Raw genomic sequence first — 18,673 nt, 5'->3', positions numbered from 1 at the left:
GAAGAGGTAAGGCTAGACAAACAAACACATGGAATTAATCAACTAGTATGTTAGGAAGAGGGTCACTTTCATTGTGACATCATCCCATTAGCATAAGACTCATAGTACATTGGATTATATATTTTATTATTATTATTTATTAACATTGGAGTGTATGTCGTTTGTGGTTTGGATGAGGATCAAATTCTTCGACTTGAACTTTAAAAAAGCGCCAATGTGGCCATTATGCTTACTTTTGTACTAGTTATGAGAATTTTAACATATTTTTAAAGTTTGTAGTAATGAGATTTTTGGGGGTGTTTTGTTTTTTAATGATAAGATAGTAAATTGTTTTTGGTGTGGCATCATTTTCATTGAATGGTATTTGTGCTTGTAAATTAAGCTTTTCAATTGATGTGGGATTCACCTTTTTGGATTAGGTAGATGAAAGATATTTTTAGTCATACATATTTTTGGGTGTGTTTAAATTAAGGGTAGGTGCATTGTTTTCAATGTTAGTTGGAAAGGGATTTTTTAAGATTTTTTTACCATAAAAAAAGAAGAGGTAAGACTAGAGAAACAAACAAATGCATCCAATGTCAATTATTATGTTAGTAAGAAGGTCACTTCCATCTTGAGATCATTCTATTGGCTTAAGGTTCATGGTGCAATAGATTATGCATCTTTTTTCCACCAAAATGAAGAGGTAGCAAACAAATGCATGGAATTAATCAATTATTATGTTAGTAAGTGGGTCACTTTCATTGTGACATCATCTCATTAGCACAAAGATCATGATACGTTAGATTTTGTATGTTTTTTAATTATTTATTAATTTTAGATTATGTATATTGTCACAAACTAAGTCTTCTAAATATTGGGTGACTAATTTTTTTGGATGTAGATATAAAGATTATTTAGTTGTGGAATCAATTGTAAGGTGCACATTTTTTAGGTGTATCTAACTTGGAGAAAACACGTATCTTATAAGCTTATCGAATGAGGATTTCTAAAAGATTTTTTTAGGGGTGTGGGTACTCTAAATTATATCTTAATATTCTAGATAGTGCAATTCGGGATCTAAACCAAGGAATTTAAGGTCAATTTAGCTTGACAATACAAAATTTATGATCAAACAACGAGAAATCATGAACCAACAGACAAGAGCATGCAATTCTTCTACACTTCTAGATGTACTAGAATGGTGAGGATATTCAGAGAAATGAAAAACAAATAAATCATATAACTTACCACACCCTTTACATAAGAATATCCCAAACATTATTGAACACCCTTACACGGACTCAATCTCTTAATAATAAATTAATATTAGATTATATATTCAACTCGAAATATAAAGAGAACTCATATTTTTCAATGTAATATCATTTATAATATCATACTTTTTTCATTAACAATATCAGACAATATTAGATTATATATTCAACTCGAAATATAAAGAGAACTCATATTTTTCAATGTAATATCATTTATAATATCATACTTTTTTCATTAACAATATCAGACTTCCATGTATAATCCTTCAACCTCAAAACATGTGGAGCTCTTTAGGAATAGTATAAGTGAAAGCTCAATCAAGATATGCCAAAAGGTGAAAGTACTCATGCATACTAGCAGTAGACACCTACTAAACTAAATAATATATTCCATCAAAGGTGGGACCAGCTACTAAAATGACCGGTGCATTGCCACTTTTATTTTAAAACCCAGAAACTAAATATTTTGATTTCCATCCTCAATCAACGACAAAGATTGATCTGCCTCTAAATCGATGGCTACGAGCATTTAGTGAGTCCTCAAGATGCTCGTTGCTTTGCTAGCTGGCCCCTCCACAAACCAAGGGCTGCTAAATATTTTGTGTGGCGCTTCTCACATGAAATATTCCACGCGCATCTCTGAAATCTACGCCTCGGGAAAATCACAAGAGAATGATGATCTCCCAATATGACCTGTAGAAAAGACTTTGGGCCCACCAACAAGGAGGGTTGCTACTAACTTCTTTGTCAACCCTAGAATATAGGGTGAACCCCTTTATAGAATAGGTAATGATGGAAGTTAAGCCATGGTCTATTTAGTAATTCATGTCTTGTCCTTTTGTCTTGATAAAATTGTGAAGATGATTAATCAAATCAATGAGTCGAATTAAACTATGGTAGGGGAAAGGATCCATTAGTTGTGCACCCTAACTTCACGCTTCTCAAAATCCTATTTGGAAATTTCAAATCACTTTGATTTTTTTACAGCAGCTTACTAGGCAAGTCCCCTGCTTATAACTAAGGTTTCAGGACCACATCATCAAATATGATGCCACATCAGCATGTTTTTTGCCAAGGTGTCCAAAACAGCCCCAAAACAAAGAGCGACCAATAGGCGTGCAAAAGAGACCCCAATAGTTGTGCAGCTGATATGGCATCACCTGATTGGTTACTTTTTACAATATTAGTACATTTCTTAACAACTATTGGTACATTTCCTAACGACTGTTGGTACATTTCCTAACAAAAATTGATATTTTTTGTTTCAAACAATACGTTTTATTTGTTCAATTTTTGGAACAAAAGGTATCAACAACCCTCACAACAATTGGTACGTGCTCAACTACTGGGTCCTTTCCCCTAAGTTCTATTATGTTTGATTAATCAATAATATCAATTATTTCTAATGAACATTGATTAAGTTGACATGTCACATTTGATGATCAAGAAAAAAATTGTATTATTTGATGGTTATTTTATCTTGACATGTCTGTTTCATCGATTAGATTCAGTCGAAAGTTCATGGCTTGAAATCTTTGTGATTATTGTCAATGGATAAACTAAAACATGCCCTAAGATCAATTATGATCAATGACCATAATGATCAAGTCAATACATTTGCATACACACGGTCAAAGCTTTGTTAGCACAAACAAAATGAAAGGTTAAGATAAATATTTTTAGTCAATCCACCATGTATCCAAACCATGAGCTTAACAAGGCATCAAACAAGGAAACGTTGCATGGGATAAAGTAGTCATCTAGCTAGATCTCATTGAAGTACTCTCGGCAAAATTATTTGATCAAGGTAACAATCATGTACCTAAAACATAGGGTGTGGAACTTTAATTGTAAGGATATAAGGTCAAGGGATTAATAAGGCAAAATCATAGGGTTTTAATTAAAAATCCTCGTTCAAGCCATATAAAGCCATATAAGAGGAGAACCTTGTAATATAGTCATTTTTAGAAATTTAGAAGCATGCTAGAAAATATAAGCAAGTTACATCTATTTATGAGTGCAAATTATATTGAATGTGGTTTTTCAATAAGCATTATTATAGTTCATGAGTGTGAGTTGTTGAATGGCTCTTATACTACTAGTTAAGTGTAATTTATTTAATGGTTGTGGATCTCGCATCAATAGTAACATAGATTGTGTGAGTAAATTATATTAGATCTGGCTTGCATTAAAGTTAACATAGCGTAAATTATATTAGATGTGACTTCTATGAAAGTTAACATTTAGATTTTGCTTGCACTCAAAAGTTTATTATTCATGTGTGGTTTGAGCTAGCAAGAATAAGATACATTACTTCAATGTGATTCATCTAGAAATAAGTTGTGTTACTTTTTATTCATATTAGCTTAGACATTACATAATATTATATTACTTATATTTGGGTGTACCTCTTGTATTAACATTATTCATTATCTTTGATTTAAATAGGAATTATATTTTAGTTTATAAAAGTTACATCTAAGTTGGATTAGCATATAAAAGATACATTATTTAAGTTCATGGCTTACATAGAAATAAGTTGGGCCTCTACTTATAGTTCAAATTAAAGTGGATATAAAATCTAATGCAAGTTGCCATTATTTAAGCCTCATTTAAATTGAAATAAGTCATACCTTCTTATGACTCAATTTATTGCAATGATTGGCTTTTCAATTAATATTATCAATTATTGTTGATTTCTATAAAGTTGTATTAGGTTCAACGTGTACAATAAACTTACATTATTTATGTGTGAAATAGAAAAGTGTTGCACCTATTGATTCTTTGCATTAGCATAGCTATCAAATGTGAGTAAGTTGTATATAACTATAACTCTTTGTTCAATATCACCAATTACTATAGACTTGAGTGAAAAATACATTTAAGTTTGTCTGCCATGTGAAATTTATTCATTATGTGTGGCTTTCATAAAGCTAACTTCCACCTTTTGACTCACATTAATATGGTTGCCAATCAAAGAATGTTAATAAATTAATGCCATCAATTTCATATTTAAAGTAAATTAAAGTCAATAATTTTAAAATATATAGAGAGAGAAGTTAAATAATTATTGTCAAATTAGTGTGATTGATTTAGGAGCATATTCAATGTGATCCGTTCCTTTTGAATCAAGTATCTTTCTAGTTGAGTTATGGTAAAATTATTTTAAAACTAGCATAGTGGGAATGTAGTACATATTTCACTCCCAACTTTCTTATTAGGTTACAAAATATAATTTAGTTATGTCATAGATATGTTAGTTAAATAAAAGTTTGCACCTTCTTAATGATAAATATGTGAATGAATAATAACCTAAATAATATGTACAATAGTTTTAAGGTATGTGAGAAACAAAAATTGATCTAAGTTATAGGCAAATCACATATGTAAGTTCAAATATAATTAATATGGTTGAGGTTAGATGATAAATATGGGAAAACTTAATTAAATATTGTCTTTGTCATATTATTTAAATAGGTTAACGATTCGAGTTAATTCATGGTATACTTAGTAATTCATGTCATACCCTTTTGCCTTGATTATATTGTGAATATGATCAAGGGATCGCGAGCTCCCCCCATACAAATCAATGGCTTCAATTAAACTATAGTGGGCTCTTTTCTATATGATCAACCAATGACATGAGTTCTTTCTAATGGTCCTTTTATAATCATCCCATAATTCATATTGCACATCGATTAAGTTGATGTGTCACATTTGACGATCAAGAAAAAAAGTTTACATTTTTTATGGTCATTCTATATTAAAGTGTGTGCTTCGTTGATTAGATTTGTTCAATAGATGACATTACTTGAATTGTTGCAATGTATCGTCAATGGATGAACCAAAACATGCCCTAAGATCAATTATGATCAACAACCATAGTGCATCACACCTATCAAGTCAATAGATTTGCATACACAGTCAAAAACTTTGGTAACAAAAACAAAACAAAACAAAACATAAAGGTAAATATTTTGAATCAATCCACCATGAATCCAAATCATGAGCTCAACATAGTATCAAATAAGGAAAAGTCACATGGGAAAAAGTAGTCATTTTGCTAGATCTCATTGAAGTACTCTTGGCAAAATTATTTGATCACTTGGTAACAATCATGTAACTAAAACATAAGGCATGGAACAAAATGTAAGGAAATAAGGCAAATTGTAAGGTCATACATAACAATTCTCATTCAAGCCATATAAGAGGAGAACCTTGTAGTAAAGTGATTTTTACAATTTTTAGAAGCATGTAAGAAAATAAAAGTAAGTTGCATCTATTTATGAGCGTAAATTTCATAAAGTTAATTTGCAATAACTAATCTTGTAAAGTTCATCTGTTTATGGTCAAATTTACAGTGGGAATTGTGTCAGTTGTAGTTCGGATAAGGATTACCTACATTCTTGCACTTGAACTTTGAAAAAGCACCAATATCATAATTATGCTTGCTTTTGTACCAGGTGTGAGGATTTATAACATATTTTTTTCAAGTTGTAGTAATGAGATTTTTGCGGGGTGTGTTTTTTTAAGGGTAAATTAGAAAATTATTATTTCTATTATAACATCATTTTCATTGATGGAACAGGACTCGATTCACCCGAATCCTCTTTTAAATTAATGTGGAATTCACCTTTTTTGATTGGGTAGATGGGAGATATTTTAAGTCTAATTAAGGGTAGTTGTATTTTATTATACAAACAAACAAATGCATCAAATTAATCTACTATTACATTAGTAAGGCCACTTGCATCATGACATCATCCTATTGACATAAGGATCATGATACATTAGATATGTATGTTTTTTCCACCAAAAAGAAGAGATAAGGCTAGACAAACAAATACATACATTGAATTAATCAACTATTATGTTAGTAAGAGGGTCACTTTATGTAGCATCCTAAAATTGCACCCCTTGCAATTTTGACCGTATTTTGGGACCTCACCTTATCGGTCTCATCCTCATGCTTGATCGGGACCTGTTTTTGCCTCCCCTGTGCAACCAAACTTCATTTTTCTATCTTACAACTTGCATAGCCCCTTGTTACTGGCCTAAATTAGGGTAGGACCAAGGCACCATGTCCTAGTTCTCCCTAATGAGGACCTATTTTGGCCCCTAGGCCCTATCTCAAATTTGAGCAGGAAATTACTTCCCCATCTCGACCTATGTCAGAAAATTAAATAATTGACTATGGGAAAGTATATAAGGAGTTCTTCCTCTCTCATTTAAAAAAGCAACACACAATCATAAGGTGAGAGCATGACAAGGTGGAGAAGGAAAAGAGACAACATTCAAGCATCAAGCATTCAAGCATTCATCATCTAGCATTCCTCAAGGCTACATTTCTCCATTGGAGCAACATTACATCGTTCATTTGCAATCATGTGTGTGTGTGTGTGTTAGGGTTTCTTCATGTCCATGCCATTTCATACAACATATGTGATTACATCCAAGAAGCAAAGCATCATCATCATCTATTGCAGATTTGAAGGTATACCTTTCCATCATTTATTTCAAGCATTTGTAGTATTTCATTCAAGGTTGATTCCAAACCGGGGTTTGACTTAGGCAAACCCCTATTCCCAACCCCTTTCTTCTTCTTTTTTGTGTATAGGAAGCAGGTGCGCAGCTGTACTTCTAGAATTAAGCTTTATTTGTAGAGATGGAAAAACCCTTTTCGACGCACAGAAAGTTCAGAGGATCGATAGGAGGGCGACCTCATCCGGACACATGGTCCCTGCAGCTTTTGGCAAATTTCGTAGAGCAGCTCCAAATCATCTCAAACTTCTCAAATTCAGGTGCACGACTGAATCTAGAATCTATAGCTCACTATTTCTGCCTATTTTGTCTTCAATTTAAGCACTTTACTTATTCAACTTACAAAAGAGGGTCAAACATATTCCAGACATCAATCAATCTACTTAGTATTCAGTCCCTACATCATTTAGGATTGGATCTAGTTGATTTGTCCGCTCTTTTAAATGTAAAGTTCTCCAAGTGAAAATCAGCTTGATGATTTCCCCCTTTCATGTGGTCAATTTGCTAAGCCCCAAATTTTCCACTTTACACTTTCATCGTGACATCATCCCATTAACATAAAGATCATGGTACATTGGATTATGTTATTATTATTATTTATCAACATTGGAATATGTATGTCGTTTGTGGTTTGGATAAGGATTCACGTTCTTGCACTTGAAGTTTAAAAAAGCACCAATATGGTCATTGTGCTAACTTTTGTACTAGTCATGAGGATTTTAACATATTTTAAAGTTTGTAGTAATGAGATTTTTGGGGTTGTTTTGTTTTTTAATGATAAATTAGAAAAATATTTCTATTGTGGCACTATTTTCATTAATGTTGAATTGTATTTGTGGTTGGAAATTAAGCTTTTCAATTAGTGTGGGATTCACCTTTTTGGATTAGGTAAATGAGAGATGTTGTGTTTAAATTGAGGGTAGGTGTGTTGTTTTGGATGTTAGCTGGAAAGAGAATTTTTTTAGATTTTTCAACCATCAAAAAGAAGATAAACAAACAAATGCATCGAATTAATCAATTATTATGTTAGTAAGAAGGTCACTTCCATCATGACATCATCCTATTGGCATAAGGTTCATGGTACAATAGATTATGTATGTTATCTCCACTAAAAAGAAGAGTTAAGGCTAAACAAACAAATATATGCATAGAATCAATCAACTATTATGTTAGTAAGAGGGTTACTTTCATTGTGACATCATCCCATTAGCACAAGGATCATGGTACATTGGATTATGTACATGATTTTTATTATTTATTAACATTGAACTATGTATGTTGTTACAAACTAAGTCTTCTAAATGTTGGGTGACTAATTCTTTTGGATGTAGATATGAATATTGTTTATTTGTTGAATCTATTGTAAGGTGCTCATTTTTTAGGTGTATCTAACTTCAAGAGAACACATATCTTATAACCTTATCGAATGAGGGTTTTTAAAAGATTATTTTAGGGGTGTGGGTGCTCCAAATTGTATCTTATGATTCTAGATAATATACTCTGGGATCTAAACTAGGGAGCTTAAGGTCAATTTAGATTGACAACACAAGATTCATGATCAAACAATAAGGAATTATTGACCAATTGACAAGACAGACAATTATTTTGCACTTCTACCTATATAAGACAATGAGGGCATTTCTATACATATTTACAAGATCATTAAAGAGAAATGAAGAACAAATAGAGCATACAACTTGAACACACCCTTTACATAAGAATATACCAAACATTATTGTGCATAACTTGCATTGACTTATTAATCTTAGTGAATTAAAAATCTCTTAATAATAAATTACTATTGAATTACAAATTCAACTCAAAATATAAACAAGTTTCATATTTCTAAATGAAATATCATTTATAATATCATTACTTATTCGTTTACAATATCATACTTCCATGTATAATCCTTCAACCTTAAACCATGTAGATCTCACTCAAGGTATGACAAAAGGTCAATATAACTAAGTCATGCACACTAGTAGGACACCTACTAAATTTATTGCATTCCATGTAAGGTAGGACAAATTACTAGACTAAATATTGTGTGGCACTTCTCACATGGAATGATTATATATATTCCATGAGCATCTTTGAAATCTACACCTCATGAAAATCACATAGGAATGATGATCACCCTATATAACTTGTAGACAATCAACAATCCATGGACCTTTGAATTGTTTAAAGCAGGGAAGCTAGGTATGTTGAAAAGATTTTGGGCCCACCAACAAGAAGGTGGGCTCCTACTAATGTCTTTGTCAACCCTAGAATATAGGGTGAACCCCTTATATAGGATAGGTCACTAATGCAAGTTAAGCCATGGTCTACTTAGTAATTCATGTCTTGCCCTTTTGTCTTGATAATATTGTGAAGATGATCAAGGGCTCATGAGCTATTGGCATACAAATCAATGATTTGGATTAAACTACGGCGGGTTCTATTATGTTTGATTAATCAATAACCTAAGTTATTTCTAATGGCTCTTTATAAGTCACCTAATATTTGCATTGATCATTGTTAAGTTGACCTATTATATTTGACGATCAAGGAAAAATTTTGCATTGTTTGATGGTATTCTATCTTGACATGTGTGCTTTGTCAAATAGATTTGAATGATAGTTGTCATGGCTTGAAATATTGGACGGCTGTGTATGGTTGACGTAACCCAATTTGGGTGAACCATATTAAATCTTTGTGTTATATATGTCCTATTTTATTCCTTTATCTTTTGTATTTAAATCTGCATATAATTGTTAGTTCATATTTGCTTCGGATCTGCTTGAAACCCTAACAATTGGTATCAGAGCGAGGTTTTCTGTAAATTGGCAGGACTTTCAGATTTGAGTGGGAGCAATGGAGGATTCCAAATTCAAGGTCGGAAAGTTTAACGACCAGAATTATCAGTTATGGAAAATGCAGATGGAGGATTACCTGTATCAAAAGGATTTGTGGCGGCCATTAGAAGGAAAGACAAAGAAAGCAACCACAATGTCAGATGAAGAACGGGACATTTTAGATAGAAAGGCATTGGGATCCATTAGATTGTGACTTACACCATCTGTAGCTTTCATATAACAGAAGCAAAAACAACTGTAGATTTGATGGCGACATTGGCTAAGCTGTATGAGAAACCCTCGGCTTTGAATAAGGTATTTATTAGGAAGCGTTTGCTTAATTTGAAAATGAGTGAGGGAGGATGTGTAGCGGAGCACTTAAATGAATTTAATACAATTACCAGTCAATTGTCTTTGGTAAAAATTACTTTTGCAGAAGAGGTTAGGGCTTTCTTGATTTTATGTTCTTTGTCAGAAAGCTGGAATAGCTTGGTTATGGCTGTAAGTAACTCTGTCTCTGGAAAAAATACTTTGGTATTTGATGATATTATTGGTGTTATCCTAAGCGAGGAAATGCGAAAGAAAAGCACAGGTGAGACTCCAACATCATCAAGTAGTGTTTTGAATGTGGAGAACAGAGGAAGATCAAAGGAAAGAGGAAAATGCCCTTGGAATGAGAAGTTGCAAGGGAAGTAAAAGAAAGGATGCTCTCAATCTAGAGGAAAGAAAGATTGATGGTACTACGGAAAGCCTGGCCATCTAAAGAAAGACTGTTGGTCTTGGAAAAACAAAGAAGGAGACAAAAATGAAAATTGCAATAAGGAAGCTAATATTGCAAGTAATACTTTACAAGATGCTTTAATCTTATTGTAGCGTCGTAAATTGTACGCACTTGCTAGGGTGGTACAATTTCACACCTAGTTTAGCACCCGCCTTGGCGCATTTTGCATTTTGCATTGCATTTCCCCTTTAGCACTTAATTAATTAAATTAATTAGGTCTAAGGTCCTATTTTATCATCTCCCATATCATAAAGTTGGGCCCTTTCATTAAAGTGTGCCCCTTTCATTTTATTCTTCCAATACATCATTTAATCAAAAACCCTAATTAAGTCCTATTTTGAACTTGGGGGCTTGATTTCGGGGGTCAAAACATCTCGAAATCACCTGTAACTTCGGGATTCTCTCTAAAATCATCATATCTGACGGCCCTGAAAATTTGGTGAAAAGTTGTCGGGACCATGGCGCCCGTGCAACATGGTCCTGGACATTTTTCCCGAAATTTTGGGAGCACGATCCAATCATAAAATAAAGCTTAACCCCAAGAAATTGGCGGGATATTCAATCTCTAGGTCGGCCAAAAGTCGAAATTAAGACCTAGGGTTTCATACATAAGAGCTCTCTTTCTTCATTTGAAAGGATGGGATTTTTGGCTTTCAAGGACCTTCTATGCAGCGAAAGAGCAAATCTTTGAAGACTTCAACAACATTCAACATTCCTCTATCAAGAACTTATCAAATTCATTCATCCACTTAGGGCTTGGAAGACATTGAAGAACAATAGGAAATTACCGACTGAAGATTGGCTTGTACTCCTCCCTTGAGGGTTGGGTATGATTTCATGTTGTTTTCATGTCTTTGCATAAGCTTCAATATATCCTTTATTCATGCTTTAGATCACTTTGCATCTTGATTTAGAGCATTTACATTATCATTTACAAGCAATTAGGGTTTACTTTCTAGGTTGCTCTAGTTTGCTTTCTTGCATTTAAGGACCTTGCACACACACTAGGTCTGCACACACAATACATTTTACAATACAACTTGGCTATTCGTGGAGGTGGAAATCACCGAAGCGAGGGTTTGACTAAGGCAAAACCCTATATAGCCGCCCAAACACCTTTTCAGATATAAGTGTAGGTTTCGGGACTCGGACGACGCCGCAGGTTGCAGATCCGGGAGAAGCAGACTGAGACCGACCTTCCCACCAAATTTCAGAGAAAAAGACCAGGACAGGGGCGTGGGGCGCCCTGGTCCTGCCAGGACAGGGGCGTTGGGCGCCCTGGTCCCTTCTGGGCGCCCTGGTCCCTACTGGGCGCCCTGGTCCTTGGGACAGGGGCGCTGGGCGCCCTGGTCCGACAGCATTTTCAGCATTTTTGACAGCTTTTTCCAAAGTGCAAAAACAGCAGTTTCCGGAGCAGTTTTAGGGGCAGAATCAGGACAGTGGCGCCCGCACCTCCGTCCCGAACATTTTCAGTCAGATTTTAACTCCGGGTACGCACCTGCATTCTTATTTCATCCTTGTATTTACAGCTTTCCATTGTTTAAGTTCAATTCCGCAATCTTGTTATTAGTTCATACTTGCACTTTGGGGTTAGGGATTGAACTTGCATCATTTGATCTTCCAATTTCAACAAAGGAATAGAAATCCTAATAGATATCCCGTGGCTCTCTCTTTCACAAAAAGAAGTAGCCAATTGTGCGATATCTCTAGGCTCTTTCGTATTCTGTAATGTGTGTCAAAAGGTAGGATTAGGGCATGTTAACCTAGTCTCGCTTTTTCCCCTACACACTTATGTTTGGATAATGTTAATGATTCCTGGGTAATAGATTCTGGGGCTTCATTTCATGCTACACCCCATAGAAAATATTTTCTAGATTATGTTCAAGGTGATTTTGGACAGGTATATTTGGGTGATGATGAGCCCTGTCAAATTGTTGGAAAAGGAAAGATAAAGATCAAGTTGCAAAATGGTAATGACTGGTTTCTGCAGGAGGTAAGACATGTTCCTAACTTAAGAAGAAATTTAATTTCTGCAGGGCAACTAGGTAGTGAAGATTGCATAGTTACCTTCTCAGACAGTATCTGGAAGGTGAGTAAAGGATCATTAGTAGTAGCTAAAGGTGCGAATGTAGGCATATTATATATGTGTACTGGTAACACTTACTCTACCTTAGCTGCTACAGATAAAGTTACTGCAGGGACAACAACAATAGATGTTGCAAGAATAGATTCGATAATGTGGCACCATAGGCTTGGACACATGAGTGAGAAAGGGATGAAAATCCTTCACTCCAAAAATCTATTGCCAGGACTAAAGAAGATTGATTTAGAGTTCTGTGAAAACTGTGTTTATGGCAAACAGAAAAGAGTCAGATTTCTCAAGGTTGGGAAAGAGAAGAAGAGTGAGAAGTTAGAGCTTGTGCATTCAGATGTATGGGAACCGGCTCAAGTATCATCTCTTGGTGGCTCTTGTTATTATGTTATTTTTATTGATGACTCAACCAGAAAAACATGGATATATTTCCTAAAACAAAAATCAAATGTTTTTGAAACTTTTAAGAAATGGAAAGTTTTGGTTGAGAATGAGATAAGAAAAAGGTTGGAGTGTCTCAGATCGAATAATGGAGGTGAGTATTGCAACAAGGCATTTGAAGATTACTGCTCCTTAAATGGGATTAGAAAGCAGAAGACAGTTCCAGGAACTCCACAGGAAAATGGTGTGTAAGAGAGAATGAATAGGACTATCATGGAATGCGCGAGGAGCATGAGATTGCATGCTAGATTGCCCTTACATTTTTGGGCAGATGTTGTACATACTGTTGTCTATTTGATAAATAGAGGACCTTCAACCCCTTTGGATGGTGGTATTCCAGAGGAGGCATGGACTGGTAAAAAGGTAAATTATTCTTTTCTGAAAACCTTTGGTTGTGAAGCTTTTGTCCATGTTGATAAAAAAAACATAACCAAGCTTGATGCTAAATCTCAAAAATGTACCTTCATTGGATATGGGATAGATGAATATGGCTATCAGTTATGGGATTTTGAAAATAAGAAAATAACTAGAAGTAGAGATGTTATATTCAATGAGAAGGTTATGTATAAAGAACAGATGCAAGAAAAGAAGCATGAATAGGACAAGTAAGAATATGTGGTGTTGGATGAGATTCCTGAAAATGAAATGCCATAGGTACCTGATGCTCAGCAACAATAGAATGTCCCACAAACTCCTGCAAGTGTTAGATGTTCTACGAGGTCAAGCAGACCCCCTGAAAGATTTTCTCCTTCTTTGTATTCTATATTATTAACTGATTCTGGTGAACCAGAAGAATATGAAGAAGCAATAAAGGTGGATGCCAAACAACAGTGGGAGCTAGGCATGAAAGAGGAGATGGACTCCTTGATGAAAAATAAGACTTGGGACTTAGTCCCTTTACCTGCAAAAAAAAAAAACATTGCCTAACAAATGGGTTTATCGGCTAAAGGAGGAGGAAGGAGGTCAGAAAAGATATAAGGCCAGAATTGTGGTAAAAGGTTTTGCACAGAAAAAGGGTATAGATTATGATGAAATATTTTCTCCAGTTGTAAAAATGACTTCAATTAGAATTGTACTTAGTCTTGTCACTGCAGATGATTTATATCTTGAACAATTATATGTGAAAACAACTTTTCTCCATGGAGTTTTGGAGGAGGAAATTTACATGTTGCAACCACAAGGATATGAGGTCAAAGGTAAGGAGAACTTGGTGTGCAGGTTGAAGAAAAATTTGTATGGCCTAAAGCAAGCACCCCGACAATGGTATTTAAAATTTGATAGTTTCATGGCTGAACATGATTATCATAGATGTCATTCTGATCATTGTGTATATTTTAAGAGATTGGATAATGGCAGTTATATTATCATGTTGCTTTATGTTGATGACATGCTTGTTGTTGGGTCTAACATGGAACACATAAATGATCTTAAACATAAATTAGTCAGGTCATTTGCTATGAAGGATTTGGGTGCAACTAAGCAAATTCTGGGTATGAGGATTACACGGGACAAAAAAAATAGAACCTTGAATTTGTCCCAAAGTGAGTATATAAAGAAGGTGTTGAAAAGATTTAACATGCAGGATGCAAAAGCAGTTAGTACACCTTTGGCTAGTCATTTCAAATTGACCAAGGAGATGTGCCCAAAGGCGCAAGAAGAGGTAAATAAAATGTCTAACATCCCATATTCATCAGCTGTTGGCAGTCTGATGTATGCAAAGGTATGCACAAGGCCAGATATTGCACATGCAGTGGGAGTTGTGAGTAGGTTTATGAGTAATCCGGGTATGGAACATTGGAATGTTGTGAAATGGATCCTTCGGTATTTGAAAGGAACCACTACGAAGGCATTATGTTTCAAAAGATCTAATGTTGCTTTGAGTGGATTTGTTGACTTTCATCTGGCAGGTGATATTGATTCACGAAGGAGCACTACAGGGTATGTTTTACTATAGGGGGAACTGCAGTCAGTTGGATTTCTAGGCTGCAAAAGGTTTTTGCACTTTCAACCACTGAAGCTGAGTATGTTGCTACTATAGAACCCAACAAGGAGATGATTTGGTTACAATGTTTTCTGGAGGAATTGGGTCAGACACAGGAGGATCGCCCATTGTATACTAATAGCCAGAGTGTCAATCATCTTGCGAAGAACTCTGCTTTTCATTCAAGGAAAAAGCACATTCAACTCAGGTACCACTTCATCCGGACTATTTTGGAGGAGGGTCAGTTACGGCTTGAGAAGATTCACACAAGTGAGAATCCTGTCGATATGTTCACGAAGGCAGTTCCACAGGAGAAGCTGATTTCTTCATCAGTTTATGTTGGTCTTCTTGATTGATAATTATGGAATTTATACTAGTCGAGTCCTAGTGTTTTATCCAGCGGATGTTGCATGTACAGTGGTGTCGTGTAGTATCAGTCTCCAAGTAGGAGATTGTTGAAATATGGTGACTGATCAGCAAAGTACTGTACACTAAGCACGTATCTTTATCGGGGTCCAGGGTCAGGTCGGGCCCCGGGTGGGGGTTTGGGGGCGGCAGCCCCCGAGAAAAAAAATTTTGCCATTTTTTTGTTGATGAAAACCGACATTGTAATAAAACCCTAAAAAGGCCGACTTTGTTTGTTCCCCCTAAAAAAACGCATGTTATAAGCGGCTGGGATGCTTAAGGCATGGGAAGGTTGATGTACTTTTTTTGGCTGGATAATAAGAAAGATTAGACGGTTGTGTATGGTGGACATAACCCATTTTGGGTGAACCACGTTAAATCTTTATGTTATCTGTGTCCTATTTTATTCCTTTATCTTTTGTATTTAAATCTGCATATAATTGTTGTAGACACCCAAAATTGTCCAGTCTAATTTATTTATTTAATTATCTAAGCTTAATTCTTCTATTAATTAAATAAATCTTTATTTATTTAATTAATTCATTTAACCTCTTCTAGCCTTATTTCTCATTTAAATAAATACATTTATTTGTTTAAATTATCCTTTTCCTAAATTAAATAAATATCTTATTTATTTAATTGATCCCACTTCTTCTATTAATTAATTAAATCTTTATTTATTTAATTAATTCATTAACCTTTTCTACCCATGACACATGTCATTCATCTCTTAATTCATACACTACCTACCCCTTTCATTATTTTATTATTTCTTTTACCTACCCTCTAATCATGGCCGACCTCCTTTTACACCTCTCAATCTTATCCCTCCATTTCATATAGTGTCTTCTATATAAGGAGATGCTTCCTTCATTATCAAACCCTGGCTAATCAATTATTCTAACTACTTGATCAATTGACTACTTGGCATATGCGATCCTACTTGCAACCACATTCCGTTCTTTATTGAGCTCTTGTGCACATAAAATCTGAGAGCAAATACATCAAACAAGATCAATGGAGATAGGAAGAATGGAGATCAAAACCCTATTGGACATGTGATGGTATAATCTTTGTGATTTCGTTTGATTTGCATTGTCTTAGGTAATCTTCATATGTTATGGTGGATCTTTGTTGTTGTTAGGCTAAGGTTTTGTGGTTGAATTCATTTAGCCTTTCAATATCGTTATTATTGTTATCCATTTTCACCGGTGGGACTTTTGTCCCTTTTTGCATTTAACATCTTTGTTGCAGATTTTGTGTTTTGAAGTTGCAAATCTGACATTTTCGACAGTATTTTGATATTTTCGCGTCTGCGTACTTTCGGATCGCGTTTTTTATTTTCTGGCGCGTCTACGACATCTGGAATCACGTCTATGTTATCGACAGCATTTATTTTGTACATTTTGGAAACTGCGTTTGTGTTCATCAGTCGCGTCTGCGGTGTTTTTAGACGTGTGTGTCCAGAAGTCGCGTTTGGGTTCTAGAGCTGCGTCTATGTCTCACAAAACCGTGTCTGAGTCAGGAAGTCGCGATTGTGTCAAAGGTAACCGCGTCTGTGTGCATCGGTTTCAATTTTTTTTTTGGTTTATTGACTTGGTTTTGGGTTTTGCATTTAATGTTTCAGATCTGGTTTATTTTGAGCTAACATTTTCAGATCTAGCTAACGAAATTGGTGCAACTTGTCTTGAAAGCAAAATCGTTTTGTTGAAGGCCCCTATTTTCACAAAGTCTTTTGGATTTAAAATTTACCTAACTTATGTGCTTGCAGGAAGGGGTGATTATTTGAAACAATCCAAACTACTAATAAATCTTTGTTGCAGGTCCTTGGCAAGGATTTTTGGATTTTTATTGTGTGTCTTGTTTTCATAGACTAGCAAACACTTCAATTGGTGCACTAAAATTGAATCATTGTCTTTTGTGTCTTGAGCAATAGGCTCTTTTTGTTTAATCTCTAAAGGGTCTGTCTTCCCGTGTGGTCATTAGGACTACTAGTGAGAAGAGAACGACTCAAGTGGTAGCAAAAGAAAAGCCATCTTCTTCCAAACCACTATAAATAACTGTATTCATGGTGAAAACTATGGATAACATGTGTTGATTAGTTCATACTGACACTATGTCTCCCCATAAACCCGTTTGATCAAATTTATTTGATCATTTGTAGGGCGTAACCCCTACCGGCTGGGAGCCTTCTGTATTTACAGAGCTGAAAGTGTCGCATGTATGGCCACACGAGCGGATGCCCTTACTAGCACCTTTTTGTTTTAGAAGCCCAAATCCTTCTAGTTGTTGAGGCAAGAGGTCAGACCTCTGGTAGCGGCCCACACACATACGGTTCTTAGTAGAGATACAAAGTTTGTCATGGGGAGTTTTCGTGGGGACTGATGCTTGGCTGACCCGAGAAGTGAGTGCCGAGGGTGGAGCTAGTGAGGTCAAGCATCTAAGTATCCGCTCTGAATAGCGTAGCCTCGGGGGTAAAACCTCATGTGGGATCAACAACTATTGTCTTGGCCAGCCATAAGAATTGTGCTTGACTTATGTTAAACATTCAAAGCATTCAAGACCAAACAACAAAACATTGTGTCTTTTGTTTCTTCAAGTGTATGCAAAACAATTCTACATCAAACAACACATTTTTCTTGGAGTCATTTTTGAGTTTAGACACTTGCAAACATTGGGTCTTCATCAACATTGTGTCCTCTTGTCACGAAAAACAGTCAAACAGTCAAATTGATCACAACAAAACAACTTCACAGATTGGAAAAAATTGCTCAAATTTTGCAGAAACGCGTATGTGTCAGACATAATAGCATCTATGTTGTATAACCGCGTCTGTGAAGGGCAGAAACACGTATGTGTTTCCAAAATCAACAGTGCATTTTACAAAATTCTCAGAAATGCGTCTGTGTTAAACAGAACCACGTCTGTGTTAGGAAATCACGTCTGTGCAGTATACAGGCGCGTCTGTGATCAGAATTGAAAAAAAAAAATTGTTACAGTCCAACAAACAAACACAGTCAGTTTCGGAATTCTTGAGTTTCCTAGGTTATTTCTCCAGGTTTCATTTAGCATTCAACCTGTCTTTGGGTCTCACACAATCCATCATTGCTTCACACCTCACATTACATTCACATTTGTCTAAACTTCAGTCAAAAGGTCACTTGCTTGTCCTCATCATACTTTGTCAACACACTACATACAACAACACTTTGCTAAGTGGTCCCTCATCAAAGTCTCTCACCTTTGGGTCTCATTTGGTCTTACTTAGAGTCAAGGTCAACTTACCTCATCAAGAGAAACTATCCTCTCTTTGGAAGTCACACCTACTCTACTACA

The sequence above is a fragment of the Cryptomeria japonica genome, chromosome 4 (genome assembly GCF_030272615.1).
Source record: "Cryptomeria japonica chromosome 4, Sugi_1.0, whole genome shotgun sequence".
Taxonomy (NCBI): Eukaryota; Viridiplantae; Streptophyta; class Pinopsida; order Cupressales; family Cupressaceae; genus Cryptomeria; species Cryptomeria japonica.
The sequence above is the reverse complement of the archived record's forward strand: the minus strand, read 5'-3'. Positions refer to the sequence as shown.